Source organism: Danaus plexippus, chromosome 8 (genome assembly GCF_018135715.1).
Source record: "Danaus plexippus chromosome 8, MEX_DaPlex, whole genome shotgun sequence".
NCBI classification, from domain to species: domain Eukaryota; kingdom Metazoa; phylum Arthropoda; class Insecta; order Lepidoptera; family Nymphalidae; genus Danaus; species Danaus plexippus.
This window is the reverse complement of record NC_083542.1, coordinates 7256290-7269201: the sequence shown is the minus strand read 5'-3', so window position 1 is coordinate 7269201 and position 12912 is coordinate 7256290. Positions and strand designations below refer to the sequence as shown.

The 12912-nt window shown below is 27.3% G+C and overlaps 1 protein-coding gene across 1 annotated transcript in view; it reads left to right on the top strand.

Moving 5' to 3' along the window:
• Positions 1-3774: 3774 nt before the first annotated feature.
• Positions 3775-12912, top strand: part of LOC116772945 (extracellular serine/threonine protein CG31145) — a 51714-nt gene continuing 42576 nt past the window's right edge. The window contains exon 1 of the mRNA XM_032665284.2: positions 3775-4010. The gene's annotated coding sequence lies outside the window, so the exon portion shown is untranslated. The remainder of the gene's footprint in view (positions 4011-12912) is intronic.

The following is a 12912-nucleotide window of genomic DNA, read 5'->3' as shown; positions in this document are numbered from 1 at the left end:
CTCTCGTCTTGTGTCAAGAGAAAATAACTTAAAATTTTATACTACATTAAAAAAATACTTAAAAAGAAATTAAGATTAAAATGTATACTGTTTGTTTTAGTACATTCTGTCTTTCGATACTGTTCAATAGATGACGTTAGCAGCGCTGAAAAGACCAATGCTGACAACCTGGCAAATGAACATACGTTTAGTAATGTATGAAATATTCGAAATAGTTCACCGACTAAAGATAAAATATTTCAAACTTTGTTTAAAAAGTCAATATTAAAACTTATTTTAAAAAGTTAACTTCTGCCATTTAACTTTTAAATAATAAGATAATTTTCTTTACTTAAACATTAGATACAATAAAAATGTACATATGCATGAATTGTGAATTTTTAAGTTGGTATAAAAATATATATATATATATATATATATATATATATTATAAATAATTTATTACCAGGATATTTCGTTCAATAAATTTAGTAAACCGAGAGCAATGTCAAATTTAATTAAATTAAGAATGACCAATTCCGAAACATACGTAAGTCTTGTTTTAATATAAAGGGTATAAGTTAAGTCATTCAACTTATACCTTTAGTTAGTTTTGTAAATAAATGTGTCTCTAATGTGAGATGCGATACCTTTTTGAGTAATGTTAAAAATAGTCGTTACAAATTTAAATTCATGTCAAAAGTTATAAACGATATTCTACATAAAAGTTTATTAATATACATATGTACAAACTAGAATTACGAGATTTTATAAATTACTTTTCACTAAAATAGAAAGCACAGTTATTAAAATTTACTTATTATGACTATTGTATCCATTTTTGTTTTAATGAAAAAAATTTTCGATCTAAGTTAACTACATGCAATACACCTTTGCATTTTAAATTGCGAAAGTCCGTGTTCCTATTTGTTGTTACAAGGTAAAAATTCAATACAGATAACAAACCATGTCACAAAAAATTTTCTTTTAAAGAGTTTTGTCAATTATTTTCTCCGATTTCATAATGCATACATTTTCTTAAATTTTAATGTTTATACATATATATAATAATATTTTTTTATATTACATTTAGTAGGGATTTAGTTTCGTTTTTCGATTTAATTTAATGGAGTTGAAGAGAAAACAATATTAAACATTACCACGCAATTGACTTTTAAAATCAATAAAAGGTAATATTATTTGCTGTTAGTATTTAAGAATAGCATTTCATTCTGATTAAAGCGACTATTGTTGTCTGAATTTATGTTTCATATTATTACATACAGTAGTTTGTTATTGTTATTATAGCATTATAAATTTATATGGTAATAAAATGTTTTTTTTTTGTAATTGTGCATTTAAATGTAATGATGATAATTTTATTAAATTGCTTATAAATATTTTTAACTTCTTGGTAACATTTTCTGTGTGTCATACAAAAAGGCAAAGAGTAACTATTAAGACCAAATAAATTGTGCAGTTAACAAAGATAGGGTCACGGACCCTAAGAGCTCTATCACAGGGGACTTCCGCTAAACTATTTCTACCTAATGAGGGATTGTGATTTTGCAGAAACTATTTTTTTGGCAGATAAGGTTTTTTTTTGAATTCCTTTCTGTTCACAAATACTTGACGTCAAGGATTTATAAAAAAAACGAGGATTATTTTTGACCAGTAGTAAACAGTTTAAATTACATATTTTTAACGTCTCAAAAACTATATTTACAGAAGTTTCAACTGTTTCTTAAAATAATATAAAATAAAGGTCTCTTAAACTTCTGATCGAATTAAATTAACCCTTTAAAAATTGTTACATCGCTTGTAAGAGGGAAAATTTTAGAGAATAGAAGCAAAATCCTTCAACGTTGGAAATCAATTGTGCATGCATATAATTTAATCACAATTGTAATCTATGATAAATTGGATATCGTCAGTGCAATTTCCTATAATCATCCAGAAAAGTTAAAAAATAAACAAATAAATCGGTACAATGTGCAAAATTTTATTATTTTTAATGCTCGATTAGTGATGCCGTAACAGAATAACCAATAGTGGAAAATACCCGTACACTTTAATACTTTACGTAAAAATATGTGACAATGTGTAAAGATCTGTTCATATTTTGTCTACGGATTACGGATTCTTATTACTTGGACTTGACCTTGAAATTAGAACTAGAAATATCATTTTTTTAACTTTTTATCATGGTAATTATAAAGTTTATGGTCTTAATTACATTTTTTAGTTCGGTTTTAGGATCATCTTTTCGAAATAAAATAATTTATATGTAGACTCGGAGATAGTGTTTATTAGTGCTAGGATAATATTAAACAAATATCTCCACTATATTTGCAGAGATAGTGACTAATGATTAACATGGAATTTTAAAATGATTCTCTTTAAAATTGATAATATGACAATCATAGGTACATCTTTCTTAATCTTATGTCAATATGAAATTTGTGTAAATTCACATTAACATTGAAAATGTGTATGGTGATTTAGGATTGCACTCCAACGATCCCTTGTAAAATTTAAATTAGAAATCTATTATTTGTAACACATCATTGTTTTACCTTTAACAACTTCGACTTAATATTTACGATAAAAATGATATCATCTTGCTTAAAACGTACTAAAAAAAATACTGTTGAAGGAAAAAAAAACAGGAATTTCTATTAAGTTGTACTTATTGTAAAAGAAGATTGTGCAATGTATATATGTATTTGGTTTGCAGTGTTCACAGAGGGTTAATTTAGAAGGCTTCTTAATGCTCATCGTATAATCTAAAAGGTGATTCATACGGATGACTCATTTGTAAAAGTTAGTTTGTGGATGAATAAAAAAAAATATTTTATGATTTAGTCAGAAAATATATAATGTAAATTATGATTCAGAGAAAGAAATATATGTAATCTGTTTTAGTTAAAATTATGGAACTATAGTCTAAGAACAGAAGATGACTACCAGAAAGTTATATTAAGGAATCTGTAAAATACTTACGAATAGTTTTAATAAACAAAAGTACTATTAACGTTCAATGATTAATTTCATTTAGCTTATTGTCAGTTTGTGTTAATTTTGCTTTTAAATTTTTAAAATTAAAGGATTGAAATCCTTATAAATCAATTGTCAATTGTCGTATTATTTCATTACGGCAAGGAGTTGATACAGTTAGACTACTGGTTCAGTATTAGTCAACCATACCTAAGAACCATCGCAAGGGTATTATCTTTTAAATGAAAAAAACCCCATCCTAATGGGTAGATCCGTTTGAGAGATACGGTGTCAAAGACGGATACATCGACGTCTAACTTATAGCACCCATTTTTTTGGTTCGGGTGTTAAATAACCGCATAGAACTTTATATACACATTTTGTACAATACGAATAAATGAATATTAATGAAACTACATTCTAAATTGTAAGATAAATAAAACGAATAATACGATTATTTAATATACGGTTAATATAATGTGTCTAACATCCTTGACATATTTTTCACATAAATAATTTATGTTATAATGTTAAAATGTCCTGATTTTTTTTTAAATTAAGAACATGCCTCTTTCGACTATAGCATTCATTATAGAGCTATCATTGTCAAAAATGTTCACGCTCTGCTTATTTAAGAACGTGATATCCATAAAGTACCGTTCCAATATGACAGGAAACAACAATAGTCCTGGTCTAATTATTTTAAACATTCGTCCACGCGAACGTTGTAGCCAATAGGAACTTCGTGCGCTTCGTTTTCTACCTCAATTCTCAAGTTCCCAACTCAGTGATAACTGCGAGGCTGTGTGGACTGCGCGCGTCCGTGCCAGCATTCCTCGTAAATGTTTACGACAAGTTCGTCAACTTTATAACTACATATAAATAAATTAATCTGTATGACTTAAACTGTAATTAAAGTGTTGTAATTGTAAAATAATACATTGTTTTAATATTTGAATACATTTTTTTTTATTCTTCGTAAAATTTCTACGGTGTTTTGTTTGAAGATACTATTTGCCGGCTTCTATTCAAAGGTGTGTATGCATTTTGATAACGTTTTATCATCCAAATCTCATTGTATGTCTATTTTTGGTGATAATTATTTAGTCTATTTAATTTTATGAAGGAAGTCACTGCGGTTTCCTACCACAGCATTTAATATGAACTTCGATTTCCTTAAGAAATCTTATATCTGCTGAAGAAGGCATTTGTATACTGAGATTTATGCGAATCTTATTTGTCATTGAAAGTAAAAGTTTTGGTTTAAATTTAATACATATTTATTATTTTGTATATACGTAATTCTTGGAGTCATTACTTAATATATTTATATTGTTTACTGTTTAGCCCATTTTACTTAATAGTTCTATTATAATATCATTCGTCATATCATGTTAAGAGTTGTAAAGTAATTCAAATATCATTTAAAAATATTTTTATATTAGTATATCCGAATTATTCGTGGACGTCACTTTTGATACTCAAAGAAATTAAGATTATGTACATATATGTAAATTAATTTTTTTTTTATTTTGCAGCCGTTGATAAAAATGTATGTGTGTTCAAGCGTTAATTTTATGTTTATAATATGCACACATACACATTACATGCTATACCATTTATTACATAAGATTGGTAATCAGTTAATAGTTTCATCAATATTTATTAATTAACAAAAAATAGACTTTCCCTTCCACATATACGTATTATTATTTTAAGTAAATAAGCAACGAAAGCAAGATGACATAATAATATAAGATCTAAACAACAATAAGAAAATTATTTTAACAAAATAAACAAGGAAAATTAAGATAATAGTTTTGTTTTACAAATCCAAGAACATAAATGTTATCCGCTTTCAATAACGGAATTACAACCGTGACCGATGTCTATTGGTAAGCTCAACGAGCATAGTCTTGCCAGTTTACATAATTCAAATCTAGGATGCAGTCCCACATTACGTAATACGGGCTACAATGAAAGTAAAAGCTGATGTCGCCCACCGTACTGCTTACAACTGGTCTGTAATACGACTGTTTATTGTAAACATGCACTGTTTATAAATTATTGCTTTTACTGTACTTCAATATTGTTCTATACGTTTTGATTGTTCTAATTATCGTGAAATTTCATTGTTATGCCATAACGTAATCGCATTTGAGACATTTTTCAATTATAATAGCAATGGTTTCACGGTTCTCGATCAGCAATGAACAATTTATTAGTTACGATTTAATTTTAATGTAATAATGATTTTTGAATCTCATGAATCATGAACGACACTGCCAGATGAATTCGTCTATCAAACTGAAATCTATTTTGATTGAAATTCCATCTTACACCAAGTAAATGTTTTCCAAAGTAACTTAAAGTACATTGTTCGCTCCGAACTTTGGGCCAACTTCACTATTGACTATTTACTTATTCGGCTTTCAGTTCAATGATTATGCAGAACATAGATATTCTTGATATCACGTGATTTATAAAATTATATGTTATTAAATAACAATCAAATTTTTTTTTAATACGCTTGTTTTCTATAACAATTTTTGATAATTTTATATAGTATATACTATTTTATAACATCGCAAAATGTATACCCATGGTTCTATATCAGTATTATAGTCAAAATGTTAATTTTAAATAAATTTCGTAATAATAAAATACATTTATAAGTAACATGATATTGTTGAAGTATTGATAACGTAACACAAAACATATTTCAAATACGAATGTCTGTTTTGTTATTTCCATTGTATTAAATTCAAAAAAAAAACAACATTTTTTTATATTTATAATATATATTACATAAAAGGAAACATTAAAAAATATTTCATTTATTCGGATTTTAACGCTTTTGTTAATTCTCATTAATATTCATGAGTACAAAATATGGAGCTTAAGAGTTTAGATTGTATGCACTAACCCAGAAAAAGCCTATAAACTCTTTCAACTAAGATGTCGAAATTGTAAGTAGTAGGGGACTTAGACGCAGGCAAACTCCGTTCGCCTGAGAAAGAAGGAATCATCGCTTTGTTCAAATTATGGAGTAAATCTATTACAATATATAAAACTACATATATATTTTTATTGAATTTCGTGAAGATTTAACTTTAAATACGAATAAATAAGGTATTTAATCTTTTAAATAAAACTCTTTGGTTATAATGTTGTATAAACGTTAGTGAATTTCTGTTTTATTAATAGGTATGTTGCTACATTCGTGTTCTTGAATCGCAGGAAAACTGAGGTATTTTTGCGAATGTAATGTTTGGTAAACATAAATTCTGTCTGGGATGTCTACTTAACCTGAATACGTTTAAGATTTTATATTTATATGAAACTGAAGTAACGCTTACATTATTTTAATTAAAGCAAATTTTTCATAGTAAATTATGACTTATATGTATCTTCTAAAATAACATAATATAAAAATTCTAATGACAGTCTTTTTTTCTTTAAACGTTACACATATATTATTTCTAATAATTAAAACCTACTATTAATTCAATTGTTTTATTTATAGGTATAAAAGTAATATTTAGACAAGATCTTAAAACATGTTACATGTATACCTACTGTTTATTCAATAGGCGCCTAATTTAAGTAACGTAATTGTCTCTTAATAATGAGTTCGTTTGAAGAGTTATTGATAACATACAGAGTTAATAGTGAAGGTAATAAAAGTAACTATCGATATAATTCCACGTCTTCTCAGCATTTAAATAACTATAACTTCATTAAACTTCCATTACGTATGCTAAGTTAATTTTAATGGTGCTAACAGATAAGACAGGGACATTGTTCTGATTCGCGCTTATGATATTTCTAAGTTATATATATACTAAGTATAAACGGAAGTAAGTATGACGTTTCCAAAATAATTATAATTTGGTTGTTCTTTTCGAATATTTATTCAATTTCATTTATTTAACGTAATCCGCTTAGAATATTTAAATATCGCGATAGTAAAACAAATATGTTTCAAACAATGAAGTTGTAATTTTTTTTTTATTGTATATATAAAGGACATGTCAACGTGTCAAAACGAATAAACTTAAATCCTACTTTGTTTCCAGGTTTTGCTCGAGTTATTTTGTTTCTTGGATACATTATATAGTTTGGCAAATTAAACCTAATACACGTGTTCAAAGTTACTTTCACATGTACATTTATTTGATCATCGTTTATCTTTTAGATCATTACAATATAATTTTGCAATATAATGGTTGTTATTTTTTTTTTGAGATAGTAACACCCTGTATGGAAATTATAACTGGTGTAACGATAAGGCTCAAAAGGACTCGTATCCAGAGCCGTAAAAACATTTACAAAAAAAAAAAAAAAATTATAACTGGCAACTCAATGGGCAGTGTTGTGTGTTAATAATGCTTACAATTAGTTTGCTTAACAAATATGTCAAATTTTACTCTAGAAAAATACATCATTGTGCTCTACTTATTTGTATGTTCCTAAACGAAATTTTCTACTCTGAACTCCGTGTTCATGAAAGAAGTGTCGAAATTATTGAGCAAATCTGTAGATACTTAGATTAATTCTGTGGTTACAACAAGAAAAATAGTGCGTAAAATCTATAATAAAAAAAAAATCTTATGTTGCGTAAACGCTGTAGGCTGTTGTCAATATATTGAGTAGAGCTTTATATCTTCTAATAAATAAGCAGGATATTATAAGGCTTGAGTAAAATTATATTAAAACAATAATAATCGATATTACTTACGAGTTACGACCTATTCCTGCATAACAGCGTTTGTAGTTAACACCTACAATTCAACTTATTTTATAGGGATAGATTATAATTTATTAATTATTTATTTATTACGTTTAAGATTAAATGAATAAAAAAAACTTATGACTGCTCTTAGAAATCAATCATTGTATAAATAAGAGTGACGCCGAGTTGATTTCGGTGGTCATGGTACGGCCATGGTGGTATGAATTACGATATTAAAGATTATGTAATTAGAATATTTTAAAATACATAAATATGTTTGTTACCAAATTATAAAGAAACTACTGTATCGATTATAATGAAATTTTACTATAATGTTTATCATAGGGATAGATTATTTATTACAATAATCAGAAAAATACACGGTATAATTTTTCTCGGAATTTCTTTACATCACACACAACCGAGACATCGCAGTAAGCATAGTGCAAGTTTTGCATCCTTACACTACATACGGATCGTTTCCCATTTCACATTTAATAACCTACCTACCATACGTTTTTTATTAACCTATGTCAATAGTATTAACATGGTAAGGTTTAAGAATAAGTTACAGACGCTCAGTGTGTTTCGTGAAACTGTAAACTAAGACCAAACATACATATGAGGTGATAGAAGTTGTCTATCATATATTCCTTATAAATATACGCTTATAGTTTTTCATTTAATCCAATACTAGGGATGATACTAGGGATAAATCACAGGATTTTTTTTAATTTTATATCATATGAATTGTACTCGCTGGCCTGAACTCGCTGATCTTTAACAAGATATCAATTACCTAAGATACTTCAAATTATTTTTTAATAATTTAACACGTGGCTTTGAAATTGCAGAAGCATTTCAATTTGACCGATAGGCAAATGTATTAAACATAATTAATTTACTTTTTTTTAATTCTCGCTATCGCGTCTAGTGATACTAGTTTTTTGCTACAAGTTTACGTTTAAATTACTGTTGTAAAAAAAGTGTATTGATAAATTAAAGTAATGGAAATGAAGTAGACTTTTCGATTGGAAGAAGTTAGTTTTTGTTTGTAGTAAAAAAATAAAGTCAACGAGGTAGTTTTTTTTTTTTGTAAAAACGAAAAAAGACTAGAATGTTTACAAACGAAATAATTTAATATTGACTTTTTAAGAATAAAATTTGTTATGCCTAAAGACTAACTTTATGGTAAATTATTATTACTATATGTGACCAATTCAAAATACATAAAATTAAAACATGTCGGATATCAATCAGGCGTATAATGTGCAATCGATAAAATTAAAAATAAACCTTTATGCTTATAATTGTTTTAGTTAAAGTGCATTCCTGCATTTAAATTTGTTTATATATCATTAATTTGATTTGTCATGAGAATATGTGATAGTTGTTAACGCAGCGCTATACGTTGGAACATTGAAAATATTTATTGTACAACGATGTGGTAAGCATTTACGAAGGTTTTGTAAACTCACACTATACCTGATAAACCTAAAACATTTTGAAAATTCAATATAAATTATATTCTAAATATGCTAAAAATATAAAAAAAGTTCCTCTTCAACGACCGCTCTGTATAAAACAGGTGAAGTGATAGATGTTTGACAGCATAATTCTGTCAACGAATTATTAGGTAAATAAAGGTAGGTGTAGATCATCACTCTCACGTATAAATTAGTTAAACTTTGGTTTACCGTCGAAAGACTGTTGCCTTATTAATATACAAAGGTTTGAAAAGAGGACTTTTTTCTTATATAACTACAAATATAGTCAGAATTTTAATTTAAATTATAAAAAATTTTGCTTGGCCAGTGAAATATGCATAATAAATGGAGCATAAACGATGTTATCTTTAGATTGCATTAATTAGAACTTTGATTTATGATTGCTCGAAGGTTTTAATCGTTCTGATTATTAAATACTTAAATATTCGATATTTCTATACAAGCGTTCATGTGATAAGATCTTGATAGACAAACAAACGGACAGAAAAGTAATTCAATCAAATTGAGATATTTGACATTTAAAAAATACTTGTCATATAAACTTTACTTTTTGTGATTACCTTATTCGACAACTATAATAATGAGAACATTTTAAAATCTATATGGTCATGACGAATTCTTGGAAATATGGGAACGGAATCTTTCTATAAATTCTCAATATAAATAGAGAGTTCTATATTTAAAAATAATATTGTTTTTTAAAACGTAATTTGTATGACAAAGGTTTTATGAAAGTTTGTTCAGATATTTTTGATTAAAAATTAACAAATATCCATCCTACGTACCTACAACATACCTATATACTTTGTCCTCGATTTCACTAGCAGTTGTCACATCAAATAATTCTGAATGAAACATTGTTTGCAAAATATTTATTAACAATAAAACAACATAGAAAATCCATTGAGCTGTTTTCACCGGAAAAAATCAGTGTACGTAATTGGAAACGTTTTGTAATTAACGTAGACAAATAAACTATGTAGATAATCATTTTTATAATGTCAATAATACTAAGCATTAATTTATGTTACACATTGAAAGCAAAATAATTTCTTTATAAATACGTTTGTAGTTTTACTTATTTCTCGGAACGTAATATTTGTAAGAATAATATCTAGTATAAAGATCACGTGCGTCATGTTTGGAAGCCGTGCGTCGTACAATGAAAACAGTGCATAAATCTGCCCCTCCACATGCTATTTGTCAGTCCGGACACGGGGTCATTTGGAGACAATTGATTCATCGAGACGTGGCAAATGTCAGGCGTGATATGCCCCGACTTGGGAATTATAATTTTTATTTAGATTAAGTTTCATACCAAAAAGAGTTTAATCTGATTTAACGTCGATTCTAATTGTGTTAAGGTACGCTTTAGAATTGCATAATCTTTTATTTTGAGATTGACTTTCACTAATTAAGTTTTTTTCTTCCTGTCCGTTTACTCAGCCACTACGTACCTACTCGAATGATATTTATTGTATTCTGACAATAGATTATATTATAGGATTATATTTCTTCTACAGACGAAGAGAATTAAATTTTTTTTAAATGATATCTAGATAAAAGTTATGGACTGGTTATATAACCGTACCGGATTACGATCTTAATTAGTTTTCAGTTTAATGTCTTTTAAAATTTCAGACATTTATAATGAATTTTGTTTTTAGATATAAAATACTTATGGAAAATTAACTATTTTGTAGGTCATTTTCTATTAACCTTTCATTGTAAACAAACCGAAAATATATAACACACACACACCCATATATATTTGGATTACTATTTTCCCAGTAATCAGGCCTCGGTAATAATGAAACCATATTATAACAGTAATGAGATTTGTACCTAGCGTTATGTTATTGTTACACTTACTCTATATTATAGGAACCGTAATGCCTCTTGCCAGTCAGTTGTAACGCGAACCGTTAATATCAATTGAATGACTTAACTGTCATTTCGATGTATGGGACTAAATTGTATATTGTGTTCATATGAAGAAAGTTTCAATATACAACCTCCTTTATAACAATCTATTTTTTTTAGTTTGATAATTCATCGAGGTAACTTTAATCTGTTATAATTTTATACTCTTTGCACGGATGACGGCCATGTTTTAAACGAACAACAAAAATAATTTTATAGCTATTACTGTGAAAAAGTATTAACTTTTTTCACGCTAGATTATGACGGTGTTTCTCTCGTTTGTCTCAACCGTCCACACATATAAATTATTAATATGATTATCCACTTAGATTCTAATCACGTGAGCTCAGTGGATATAATAATTAAGGACGCACAATTGCCAAAACGATCAGTTTCATTCGCTGATATATTTATAAATGTCAGGCGCAGCTGCATCTTGTTAAACTTGGAATTGCATTCCAATAAACAATCTGTTGGTTGGTACCAAGCGAAATAAATTGATGCCCATTAAGTGCTGATTTATAGACAATCATCACTTTCCTTAGAACAACAACTAAAGAACATATACAGGATCACTTCTAAAAATTAAAACTCTGCTAAGCTCGTCTAAAATTTTGACATTGCATAGAAGTAACAAATTCTATATACGACATTCTAATCAAGTCTAACACTGTCCATTGTGTCGTATATATACTAAGGCTTCATTCAATTTTGAATGACCTTATACATTTTTTATGAATTTCCTGAGGTATCTTGTTTCAGTCAGGAGAAAATTTTAGCTAATTGAAGATCAAAATAAGCAAGTCGATTCCAATAAAGGTTTTAATTTTACTATTAAAAATAAATATGTTATTTCAATGCATGTAAATAATCCATAACTAAATAATAAAATGATATCTTTGAGACAGCCTTTTATCAATATCATTGAAGTTTCGTTTAAAAGCTATAATAATATTTTTTGCAAAATTTGTTTCGGATGTTTGGGAAACTTGTAGATCGCCAAATTTATAACAACATGCAATAAAATTATAGCATACCTATACATAATTTTAATAATGTATTAATTACAAACGACTATTAAAAATTCTTTCAATATAAGTTTTTTTTGATAACTAGGAATATTTCAGGAATTTTATATTTTTTATTTAAAACAGTTTGAAGTATTACAACGATAAGTAAAGGTAAGGTACTGTTGAAGGTGAGGTCGCTTATAAACGATAAGGCCTGTGACACCTTTTTTATATTTATTTTGTGTGCAAAAAGCATGGAATGGAATAGTTCACAATATCTTTCCGTAAACTTTTTACTGAACATTGTTTTTGAACAGCTTGGAATAAAAAATATGTTGTGAAAATAATATTTGGAGGCATTTGAATGGTTTTAATTATATGGAGGTATTTGTGTTTTTGGCTTTAAAAGCATGAAATCTAGGTATCTTTCAAGTATACGTTTTTATATAAATACTTATCATTGCGGCCCTGTGGCTTTGTTTGAAGTTATTTATAATTGTAGTAAATTTCTTTTTTTTAAATTAACTGTTACAAGTTCATTATATTTGTCGGCATTACAAAGTATTGTGTCTCCTTTGTGCAAAACGCTCTTTTTAATAGGAGTAAATAAAACAGATTTATATATTTTTTTTGATAAGCCTTGATTCTATACCTCAGACCTCATTTATCATTTTGATTACCTTTCCTGATTAGTATTTTAGAGCAAATGTCAAATTAATTAAGGTTCTTATTTCGCGACGGTATTTAAATATTATCATTA